Source organism: Phocoena phocoena, chromosome 8 (genome assembly GCF_963924675.1).
Source record: "Phocoena phocoena chromosome 8, mPhoPho1.1, whole genome shotgun sequence".
In the NCBI taxonomy this organism is placed as follows: Eukaryota; Metazoa; Chordata; class Mammalia; order Artiodactyla; family Phocoenidae; genus Phocoena; species Phocoena phocoena.
Window position 1 is genome coordinate 103,754,669 of NC_089226.1, and position 12,841 is coordinate 103,767,509.

The following is a 12,841-nucleotide window of genomic DNA, read 5'->3' on the forward strand; positions in this document are numbered from 1 at the left end:
TCATTCAATAAACTGGTGATTTCTTACCAACGAGCAAGCCTTAGGCTTCTGCACCTCTCATTGTGACACAAGATCTGTCCAGCCTCGTCCCCACTTCACGCCGCGGCCACTTCACTCAAAATCAACTGGGGGGACTTCCCTGGATGTCCAGTGGTTAGGACTCCGCACTCCCACGGGGGGGCCCCAGGTTCGATCCCTGGTCAGGGAACTGGGCAAGCCGCGCGGTGCAGCCAAAAAGGAAAAAAAATCAACTGGGAACTGGCTGGAAAGAAGCAGTTTCCTATCTGCTTGATGATAGAAACAGAGGCATGAAGGTGTGTTGCCCAGTATGAGGCAAGCCGAGGTCAGGAACAGACATCACACCATTCCCACTCTGAAACCCCATTTTTCTCTGGCACCTGCCGTTCCCAGATCCCACCTCCCAAGGCAACGACACATCGTCGGCAGCTTCCACTCTTCCGACTGGAGATTAGAACTCGGCTTCTCTCCTGCTGCTAGGCTGACGTCCTGCCACGGTTTCCGAAAGTTGGTGAAGTCTGAGGCCCAGGTGGACGGGGTGAGCTGGGGTCCACCATCAGGCTCGCCTTCCTGTCCGCCCTTAACCTGAGAGGTGACGGTCAGAGCTCCTGCTTCCTGGAAGCCTGGCTCTTCACGCGCTCCCGGGACAGAGGCCTGCACGCCAGTGCCCAGAAGTGGGAGCTTGCGTGTCCCCCCCCCCCCCCCCGCCGCCCCCGCCACCGCCTGCAGGACACAGCCCCAGAGGAGCGGACGGCCAGGTGGGGCAGGCTGTCCCTGGCTCCCCAAGTCCTGCGGCCAGGTCACCTAACAGAGGAAGGCTCTGGGACCCAGCAGTGCGGCCACCCAGGCTCTCTGGGCCTGGAAAATGGAAACAGTGCCCGTCTTCCAAGGGTCAGAGTCTAGTCAGGTACCGGAAGTTGTCCCAGAAACGCAGTCTGCGCGCGTTACTTCCCGGATGAGGGGTACAAGCCGGCCAGTGAGAGGAAATGCCAGGAGAGAGCGAAGCTGAGGTGGGCTAGACGGGGTACAGAGCCAAGGCGCCCACGGAGGCTCCGGCAGGGCAGGGGCCTGGGGACCTGGGCGCTGGTGGGGGGCCCGAGAGGGACGGGTGTGGGACAGGTGGACTCAGGTCCCAGCTCAGAACCGAGAGGGGAAGCAGACGACGGAGAGACGAGCGTGAGGAGACGGCGTGAACTCCCTGCCGACCTGACTCCAGCCTCGGCCTCCTGCCCACGGAGACCAGCACCCTCCCCTGCCCCTGCCCTGGCCCAGGGTCCCTCCCACCTTCTCCAGGGCTTCCTCCTGCTGCGCCCCCTCTCCTGCATCATCGGTTCCCCCACTCCACCAGGTGGTTCACGTCCACGTGCAGACACGCAGTAATAGCTCCCTGGTTCTAAATCCCCTCTGGCTGCCACACCACGTCTCTGCTCCCCTTACAGCGAAAGTCTTCAAAAGGGGGTGTTGCAATGTAAACAGAAGTGAGAGTTTTCTTTCTTCTGAGAGCAGGGAAAACAAAGGGAACAGCGAACAGGCTAGAGAAGAAACAAAACCTGACCTGAAAGAGTTAAACTCCTTGGTTTACTTTAACTGTCACTAATTGGTAGTTAACTAGATTTGTACTTTATAAAGCTAACCTCACTCCCTGACACTACGTAATTTACATTCGGCACCTATCACCCCTAACTCTTATGTGACTTACATCCCATGCCTCTCACTCCCTAACCTTATTACCACCCTGGCACTCACATTCTGTACGCCCCTGGTAACAACTCACCCCCTATAGTTTCCGCATTTCAGAAACAGGATCACCGGCTGATAAACCAGAGGCAAACGGATGCAGTTACCAGACTGCCAGACCCCAGTTAGCAGGCGGCCTGATGCCATCTATGACTGCTTTGAAATAATGCAAAGGAAAAAAAGAATGCAAGACCTTCACTACTTTGATCCTTATACCCCGGACTGCAAGCCCCACATATAAAATCTTCCCTGATTCCCAAGGAGGGAGGGCAAAATTCTTGAGGCACTAGCCTGCTGTGTCTTCCCTTCTGCCTGGCAGAAAATAAAGCCATCTTTCTCCTCCTCCAAAATCCCTGTCTCCGTACTTCTGTTCGGCCTTGGTGCACAGGGAAGCCGATATTTCGGCAACAGGGGCTGTTCGGGTTCCCTGTCTCCGGTCCTCCCACTCCTCGGGCTTGTTCCTCACTTCCCCATCGGGAGTTAGGAGTTCCTTTGCCAAGGTCACTGATGACGTGGGCTGCCAGGTCCAAGGCTCAGTTTTCTTGTCTGACTAGGAGCATCTGATGCACATGATCACTCCTCGCTCTGCCTGTAGACGGCGCTCTGATCTCCCCGCCCCCGCCCCCGGCCCCCACCCCTCCCCCCCTCTTCTCTGGCTGCTCTTTCTGGGCCTCCCTTGTGTCCTCCTCATCTTCCCGACCTCTGGCCTCCCCTCTCCCCTCACCCAGCCCCAGGGTGGGAGACACTCCCTGTGTTCAGACTTCCTGACTCTGTAGTTGCTGAGGCCGGAATCTTTAAAATCGTCCTCGACTCCTCTCTCTTACACCCAGCATCCAGTCCCCCCGGCAAATCCTATAGGCCTTCCCTTGAAGACAGACCCAGAGCCCTGCAGCTCCTGGCCTCTTTCACTTGCTGCTCTCCTCTCTTGTCTGGATGTCATAATAGCTTCCTAATTACCTCTGCTTCCATCTACTCTTCCCGTAGCCTATTCTCCAAACAATGGCCAGAGAAAGCCTTTTAAAATGTTAATTAGATCGTGTTAAATTACTGATCCAAACTGTCCAATGGCTTCCCACCCCACTAGGAATATAATCCAAAGACCTCCTCACAACCTCCAGGGCCTACCTGATCTGACCTGCCTGGGGCTGCTTATCTGATCTCCTCTCACTCTACCCCTCACCCACTGGCCTCCTCTGCATTCCTCAGACACACAGTGCACATACTGCCTCAGGGCCTTTGCACGAGCCACCCGCCCCCCCTGCCCATCCTGCTCCTGCCCCTGCCCCTGGATCCATATGACTTGCTCCCTCACTCTGGTCTCGGCTTAAATGCCACCTCAGAGAGGCCTACCCTGTTCAGCCTCTCTAGAATAGCACCTCCCTTTTCTCTCACCCTTTTGTTTTTCTTATTAGCACTTCTCACTCCTTGGCATTTAATTACTTGTCTCTCCCCACCAGAATGTAAGCTCCAAGAAAACAGGAACTTTATATATTTTTTCTTCTCTATCCTTAGCACCCAGGATACCGCCTGGCTCATCATAGGTGAACAAATACATATTTGCTGACAGAATGAATGAAAAGCCTTTGCGCTGCTGGAACTGTTGGGACTCCTCATCCACAGTTGCTACTCAGACCCTTCAAGGCCTCAGCCCCAACGGACACCTGAGTTTTCTCGTAGGTGTGGAGCAGCAACATAGACTCTTACTCTGAGCAAAGAGGAGGTAGAGGGTTGTTCGGGAATGGTTTCCAGGATTCCAAAGGCGAGGCAGCTCTGGTGGAAGATGCGCCCCAAGACGAGTCGCCAGGGGCCAGGCCAGAGCACAGCCGCCCACGGGGCCGCCAGAACAGAAATGTTCTTTAAAGGCAAAGGGGTGGCATTTTGGTGCAGAAGGTAGAGGAGCCACTATCTGATCTGCACACCAACTCCAGACTGGTTTTATTTTTTAAATAAATTCATCTATCTATTTGTTTATTTGTTTATTTATTTTTGGCTGTGTTAGGTCTTCGTTGCTGCGCGTGGGCTTTCTCTAGTTGCTGCGAGCGGGGGCTACTCTTCGTTCAGGTGCACGGGCTTCTCATTGCGGTGGCTTGTCTTATTGCGGAGCACAGGCTCTAGAGCGCGGGCTTCAGTACTTGTGGCACGTGGGCTCAGTAGCTGTGGCTCATGGGCTCTAGAGCACGGGCTTCAGTAGTTGTGGTGCACACGGGCTTAGTTGCTCCGTGGCATGTGGGATCTTCCCAGACCAGGGCTCGAACCCGCGTCCCCTGCATTGGCAGGCGGATACTTAACCACTGCGCTGCCAGGGAAGCCCCCAGGTTTTATTTTTTATTTAAATAAACTCTTGGAGAACTCCCAGGAGGTCCAGTGGTTAGGACTCCGCGGTTTCACTGCTGAGGGCCTGGGTTCAATCCCTGGTCGGGGAACTAGGATCCCACGAGCCGCCTGGCGTGGCCCATATAAATAGATACATAAATAAACTTTTTATTTTAGAATAGTTTTAGACTTACAGAAAAGTTGCAAAGATAGAACCAAGAGTTGCTGTGTACCCCTCACCCAGTTTTCTCTATTGTGTATGTGTTCCATTGGCATGTACATCTATCATAACTAATGATGATGATTAACTAGAGTCCACATTTGACTCAGATTCCTTAGTTTTTCCCTAATGTCTTTTCTCAATTCCAGAATCCCATCCAGGATGCCACACTACGTCTAGTACTTGGGGCTATGACATTCTCTCAGACTTTCCCTATTTGGGGTGACCTTGACAGTTTGGAGGAGTCCTGGTCAGGCATTTTGTAGGATGCCCCTCGACTGGGATTTTTCAGCATGCCATACCAAGGGTACATGCCATCGGCGCGATATCCCCGATGATGTTAACCTTGATCATTTGACTAGTCAGGTGTCACCCTCTTTTCAAACTGTGCTCTTCAGAAGGAAGTTACCAAGCACAGCCCACACTTAGGGAGTGAGGAGTTTTCCCTTCACTACTTGGAATTCTGTACCGCAGATTTCAGATCAATGTGTTCAGCTACTGTACTTTCATCACCCACTGCTGTGTCCAAGGACTAAGGGCAGAAATCGCCCTGTCACGGTCACTACGGACATTTTCTTTTAGCCGGGCTGCTGCTGAGTGCTTCCCGTGGTTTACTTCACTGAATTCTTAGAGCAGCCCTAGGAAATTGATTCAGCTGACATTTCCTTTTTTATTTTTTTTTGCGGTACGCAGGCCTCTCACTGCTGTGGCCTTTCCCGCTGCGGAGCACAGGTTCCGGACACACAGGCTCAGCGGCCATGGCTCACGGGCCCAGCCGCTCCGCGGCACGTGGGGTCCTCCTGGACCGGGAAACGAACCCGCGTCCCCTGCATCGGCAGGCGGACTCCCAACCACTGCGCCACCAGGGAAGCCCCGATATTTCCTTTTTACCAAGGAGGATGCCAAAGGTCAGAGAGCCTCGCCTCCCAATTCTCAACTCTCATTTCTAACCATTTACTTGACTTGAATACACCCAGCCATCTCGAACCTCATATGGCCAATACAGAACTCTCCATGTCCCTCGCTCCTCCCCAGTCTTAGTAAGTAGCACCAGCATCCCTCCTATTACTCAAGCCAGCAACAAATGAGCCAGCCTCTGTCATCTTGGCAACTCCTGTCCATTCTGCCTCGCAAGCGCCTCACTCCCTTGCTAGAGGCCTTCCGTGAGTGGCTTCCTAATGCCTTTGAATACAGCTGCCCAACACCACGGTCCTTCAGCCAGCACGGTCTCCCCACCCCACCTCTCTAATTTCACTTTGAGTAGCTTCGCCCCCCCCCCCCCCCCCCAGTGCTCACCACCCTCGGGCCATACCTGAACTTACAGTAATCAGATCCCTCCTCTCTCCACCTTATACGCTCTCCCTGGCCTGCTGAGTGTCCCCTTTTCCTTTAGGATGTAGCCTGCACAGCACCTCCTCAGAGAGGTCTTCCCAACTGCTCTGCCCCAAACCCCACTGTTAGTCTCTACCTCGGCCCTTTCTTCAGTCGGGACGTCCACTGTCACCTGCAATAAACGTCTGTACCATGTTAGAAGGAGAGCTTCAGGGAGGGCAGGGACTCAGGCTGCCTCATTGCTGTGTCCCCAGCCCCCATCACTCTGGCACAAGGCAAACGCTCAAAGGCCAGATAAAGGAATGAGCAAGGGGGAAAGTGACTTGTCTGACACACTCAGAGTGGCCAAGAAGGAGCCAGATTTCTAACCCAGGTCATCGGACTCCAGGCCATCTCTCAAGGCCCTGCTCAGATCCCAACTTGCCAACCCTCCATCTGTCCTACATGTATTAAGTTCCTACCGTGGGCCAGTTCCTGTCCTAGGTATGATGACACACAGATGAATCTAGGGCTGGGTCTTTACCTATACCTATAAGGAAACTCTGAGCCTCGCAGGGGAGACAGACAAATAGACAATTGCCACAGAGCATGAAAGTTTGCTTGGGAGCACACAGGAGGGGCAGCTAAGCCAGCCTGGGAAGGGGTGTACAAGAAGATGTCTCAAAGGAAGCGATGACCGACATGACAGGTGTTCTGGTGCAGGGAATAGCAAAACTAGAGATTAGACAGAGTCTGGCCTATTCTGAGACTCACACGTGCTTTAGTGGGGCTGAAAGCAATGGTGAGTGATGGGGCAGAAGAGAAAGGAAGTGGCCAGAGCACTGAGGAGCCTTGTAGATATTATTGTTACTACGCTGAGCCAGAGCAAGGACTGTGTAATTTATCGTGAGATCAGTGGGAGCCAATAAAGGATTTTAGGCAGAAAAATGAGATGACAGAATTTGTTTATTTTTATTTATTTAGGTTGCACCGGGTCTTAGTTGCAGCAGGCAGGCTCCTTTAGCTGTGGCTTGAGGGCTCCTTAGTTGCGGCTCGCCAGCTCCTTAGTTGCGTCAGGCGGGCTCCTTAGTTGCAGCAGGCGGGCTCCTTAGTTGTGGCATGCAAACTCTTAGTTGCGGCATGCTTGTGGGATCTAGTTCCCTGACCAGGGTTCAAACCCGGGCCCCCTGCATTGGGAGCGCAGAGTCCTAACCACTGTGCCATCAGGGAAGCCCCTGAGATGATAGAATTTAGAAAGATCACCTTGCTACAACATGTTGGAGGAAATAAGATGAAAAATGAAAACAGGAAGAGTTTGAAGGGTGTGGCAGCAATTTAGAAAAGATGTGATGAAGACATAGACTAAGATACGGGTAGAAGAGGAGGTGGAGGAAAATGGAGACTTGAGTCCTATTTAAAAGGCAGAATCGAGGTGTAGGTGGCTGGTTAGAAAACTGGGTCGAAGGAGAAAGAGTCGAGGATGGGGACTGGCCGTCTGCTGGGTGAACCGGCCAATGGTGGAACATCCCTGGAGGAGAGTTGGGTGGGAGATGGTGGGTTTAGGGCAAGGTGGGCGTGTGCTATTCAGAGGTGGAGTTGAACATGTAGGTCTGGATGGAGTGCAAGGAAGTTCTCCGGGCTGGATGGAGATTTGAGTACCCTTAGCATGGGGAAAAGCTGATCTCAGGGAGACAGTGAGATGGGTCCTGGCCGGGCTGAGCTCCCTCTGTCCTGACCACACAGGGCACCTCCTGGAAGCACCAAACATCTCAGCACCCGTTATCTTCAGACTCGCCTATTTGCTGCCTCATTTGTTCCTCACTTTCAATCTGAATGTGTTTTCCCTCCAACGACACCCTAAGCAGAGACTGCCCTATATTTCATGTATACACTACATGAAATACAGGGCTCTCCATACACTAGCACAGGGTCTGTCAAATAGTAAACTTGATGATACCAATGATAACAACTACTAGTGATAGTGTCTGTTATGTAGAGGGCATGATGTTAAGGTCTTAACTCTGCCGCTTTATTCTGTTCTCTTGAGGACCCAACAAGGTAGGTTGAGGAAACAGATGAAGTTGCAGCGCATGCCTACGCATGCCTAAAGCTCCCTGGCCAGCAAACGGAGAAACGCAGCTCTGGACGCAGCTGAGTCCGCCCCCAAAGCCTGTGTGCCCTCCCGCTAAGCAGGACACGGACCCTTCCAGTCTGGCTGGGAGGCCACAAGGAAGAGAGGGTGCAGATTTGCCCCGTGGCTGCCAGGACAGGAATCAAAAGCCTCTCAGGGGAGCTCTGAGCAGACTTGATTCTTAGCTCAGTGGCAGAAAAACTGGCAACCACAACCAAAACTGGCACCTTGTGTTCAAGGTGAAACAGCTCCTCAGGAAGTGGTGAGCTGCCCGTCACGGTCACGGAGGAGGGGTTGCGTGAGACATGGTCTTTAAGGAACCTCCAATCTTGAGCGCTTATGGGCGAACCTGCTCATGTTTCTCTTTTTCTTGGCTGTGCCATGCAGCATGCAGGATCTTAATTCCCCGACCAGGGGTCGAACCCGTGGCCCCTGCAGTGGAAGCGTGGAGTCTTAACCACTGGACCGCCAGGGACGTCCCGACCTGCTGATGTTTCAAGGGAGATGATATGCTTGGGAAAAGCACCCACCCCCACCCCCACTTCAAAGAAAAGGCAGGAAGCTAGCCAAAGGGAAAAGATTGACTTAAGAAAGCAGATATCAGTGCTTCCAAGGATCCAAGGGGAAGGGGTGGGAGCAGTGGGAGTGATTTTCAGGGAGAAAACAATGTTGAAAGTAGTGAGAACAACTTCTGCAGACATGGGACAGGCGGAAGCAAGCTGATGAGCTCCGTGGAAAATGGCGTAAGAATCACCATTGGGCATGGACTCCTTCCTTTCTTCTCCATTAACTGAGCACCCATCAGCAGCCTGGCACCAGACCAGCAGCTGCGGGGTGGGGGGTCGGGGAGTGGGGAACAGAGCAGGGTGAAGTAACAGTCCCTTCCCTTGGGAGAGCACAGCGTAATCCTCAGAGACAAGATAGAAAGCCGAGTGGCTAAAAAGATTGAACACATGCAAGGTTACGAACTGAAAGCAAGATAAGAGCCTGACAACCCGGCAGGGAAGGCCCAGCCTTCCCTCTGCGTGGCACACAGGGAGAAGCAGGGCCAGATGCCTAAAGAGAACCACAAAGAAACCACGGAAGCCTAAGGCTAGCAGAAAAGCTGGAACAGGAACCCAGCAAAAGTCATAAAAGGAGATTGAAAAATCTTCTCTCCGTTTACCTGGAAAAAGGTGATAAAAGGAATGTGCTCCTTTATTAGATGGAGAGAGAGCACAAGGTTAGAAAGCCCGGGCTTTGTGTTTGAGCCCAAGTATGTGTGGTGTGCATGCATGTACGTGGGCCTGTAAACCCATGCACGTGGAGGTGTGAGTGTGGCACATGGGCGTTCAGTGCCCCTGGGTGAACCTGCCTGAGGCTGTGTGTTGAGGGTGCGTGCGTCTGTGCTTCGTGTGGCTGTGAACAAGCAACGTGACCTCGGTCCTCTTGACCTCTACTCTATGGGGTCAGTCTCCCTTACACACTGGGACAAAATGATGTGGACTCTGGATTGGAGAAGGACACAGTGGTCACCTCGTGCAGCTGCCTTCCCCTCTTTGGGCCTCACTTTCCGTACTTGTAAAACAAGGACATTGAAGCATTGGCTTTCAACCCAGGGAGCACATCATGGGCACCACTGCAGTTTCAAAATAATAAGAGATGCCCAGGACCCACTCTGGCACTACTGAATCCCGATCTCTAGGAGAGCCTTCTAACAAAGTTCCTTCCCAAGAGGTTCTGAAACCTAGCCTTGTTAAGAACAGCAAAGGTGCCCTGGGCTCCAGATTCCATTTCCTCCCCATGAACTTGACAGCGAGCTGGGCGTGCATTCATGGTATGATGGAGTCTGTTTGCACAAAGGCAGGCTTATCACACCGCAGCCAGTGCAACTGTGGGAAATAGGGCCGCTGTGTAGGCTAAAGAGCTCGAATGCAAAAGACTCCAACCTTTAGGGTCCTGGATGAAAACTGACTCGATGAAACTAACAAAGATAAACACAAGCTCTGGACTGAGGCAAACAAAGTAATCGGCAGACACAAGAAACTGGTAACAGCAGGTGCTTCGGGGGAAGGCAGCTGCATGACTGAGGACAGTGGTCAGTGAGAAGGAGCTACATCTCACTGTAACTTGTATGTGCCTTTTGAATGTTGCATCATGTGAATGTATCAACTGTCTTTAAAAATCACTGGGAGGGACTTCCCTAGCCTTCCAGTGGTTAAGACTCCGAGCTTCCAATGCAGGGGGTGCAGTTTGATCCCTGGCAGGGGAACTAAGAGTCCACATGCTGTGTGGAGCAGCCAAAAAAAAAAAAAAAAAAAAAAATCCCTGGGAAAATATCCCTGGCAGAAGCACAGAATCGGCAGAAGAACCTGGCTGGATATAAGTGGGATGCATGCAATCTAGGGTTTTAGCTGACAAGCTTACCCTGAGCAGACACCGTACCGTGGCTGTCAAAGTCAACATGACTTTCAGCTTCACAGTGGACAGGTGGTGTGCTCCTTAGCGGGGGACTCTCCCTCTGTGATCTGTCCAGTTCACTCCCTGTCTGTACCCCTGCGCCCTGGACTGAGCACCACATTCGGAATACTGTCTGGACTGACATGCTAAGCCACACCCAGAAAAGAGAAATCGGGAGGGGGAAGGGTCAGAAACTGCACAGGAGTGGGTAAAGGGACCCAGATTTTCAGCCCAGGCTGGGGGAACACTGTATGGGGCACCATCACTGTCTCCAAATATCTTCATTGGCAAAAGGGAGCAGACTGTCCTTCCTGAGGACAGAGCTTCAGTTTGGTGTGGGCAGGCACTGTGGGCAGGTCCTTTGGGGGCTAAGGAAAAGCTTGCTAACTTTTAGAGCCATCTCACAGCAGAATGTAGTGGGCTCCCTGTCATAGGACATACTTGAGCTGGCAGGGTGCCGGACCATCTCTCTGTCAGAGATCATGCCGAGGGGATTCTCACATCCACAAGGACACTGAACCGGGTACAGTCTGAGTCTGAACCCACCCTGACTCATGAGGAACGCCCCAGGCCCCTGGATACCAGTGCCAAGCCTTGCTTGGCACGTTTTGTCTCTCAGGGTGGTTAACTTGCTGTTACCCACTGGGATGTCGACCTAGAAGCAGTGCAGATAGAGCTAGGGTAGCCAGAAACCCAGCGCTGCAGAGCACCAGCCCCAAACCTGGGCCAATAATAGTTGCGCCCTTCTGCCTTTTAAAAAAAACCAGCATTTACTGAGTGCTGCTATGTAGTAGCCAAGAGCTACTCCGAGAGTGAACAAGACAGGCAGATCTTGGCCTGCATTCTAGGGAGGAGACAGAAACTGACAAGGAAAATGTTAGAAGGAGTAAATGCTACAGAGAGAATTAAATGTGTGCTTGAAATGGGCTGGAGGGCTGCTCTACATAGGGGGTGGGGAATCAGGGAAGGGCTCTGGGAGGAGATGACGTCATCATCACCTTGTCCTGATCATCCAGCCCACAGAATCTGTGGTGGTGCTCACCCACAGGGTCACGAGTCTGTTTCGGCCGATGCCCAACTGCCCCTTGCCGTCCTTTTCTCCCTCACGCCCGGAAGCCTCCGTCCCTTCCTCCCAAGAAGCAGCCCTAAGATGCCAAGAATCCCCTACTGGGACAAGGACAGCTCCGAAGGATTTGGGTGGGGCATAACCACTCTCTAGAGACAAATGAGCCTGGGGTCAGATCCGCGAGGTTGGGATAATAGCAGTGCCCGCTTTATCCGGTCTTTGCAAGCATTAAATGTGTCATCGCACTTAAGGCATCCAAGCGCCCCGCACACAGTAAGCGCTCTGAAAGTGGCAACTACCTCAATAAATGTCAATAAATGTCAACTGTCTCTTTCTGGACTCTGAGGAGGCCGGGCCTTCTCCCTGGGCCCCAGTTTCTTCCGCCGCCCTCTCTGGCAGCGCTACAGGGCAAGTTCAGGTGCACATCCTCCCCAGGCTGTGCACATCCTCCCCAGGCTGTGCACATCCTCCCCAGGCTGTGCACATCCTCCCCAGGCTGTCCACACCGCTGTGGCCTCGGGGCGGGTTACAGCGGAGGAATCCGAGGCCACAGGAGAGTGGGAGGTGGCCGCTATGAACCTAAGCTTCGGGCAAGCCCACGCCCGGCGCCTCAATGACCACGCCCCATCCCCGAGAGCCACGCCCCCGGATCCCTTCCCTTTGCCTGGAGTGGGCCCAGCCGGCGTGCTCCTTTAAGGCAGACAGCGGGCCGAGGAGTGTTTAGCCCCCTCCGACGCCGGCAAGGTACAGGCTTCACCTTTAAGGCGGCGCAGGGACTGCTGGGAAGGCCGGCGGGATGGAGGCGGTGGAACCTGCTCACGGCTGCTGGTCTGGGTGAAGCGGGGCGGGAGCCGGAGCTGGAGCGGGAGGCGGGCCCGAGCGGGAGACGCAGGTCCACGCGGGCCGATCGGGCCGGGAGAGGGGGGGCTCTGGGTCGGCCTAGGGGAGGGGTCGTCTTGGGCGCGGCCTGTGAGAGGGCCCGGCCAGCCCGCGGGGAGGGGGCGCGGTCCTGGGTGGCCGGGGGCGGGAGCTCGGCCTTTTCAGGGGAGGGGTCCGCAGGATGTCGTGCTGGCCTATGGGGCGCGTCCTGGGGGGAGGGGGGGACGAAGAACCCGCGATCTCAGCTCCTTAGGGGAAGGGTCTCCCCAGGGTCGAGCTGCCCAAGAGGAGGGGCTCTGTAGCTCGGCCAGCCTGTTGGGAAGGGGGCTGCCCGAGGGGGGCTGGGGCCGGAACTCCCAGAGGAACGGTGTCTCCGCACGGGAGTGAACCCCCCAAGATCCCCGTAGGTCCATCCTCTGGCGCGCCCTGCTCTGGCTAAGGGAGTCTCCAGGGAAGCCCCGAGACTGGGTCGCCTAAGCCGGCCTGAGCCAGTGGTCTGGGCCGAATCCGGGTCCAGCCTCGCCGGTCGCACCGCATTGCGTCTCCCGGGCCAAGACGAGCCGGGCGCGCCCCCTGTAGGGCGAGCGCGGGCACGGTGCGGGCTGCTGCCTGGGGGACGGGGCACCCCGGGGACCCAGGCGTCCGGGGACCCTAGGTGTTTACCTAATCCGGGGCGGACGGCGGCGTGGCCCCAGGCCCGGCAGCCCCTGCCCGCCCTCTCGCCTTC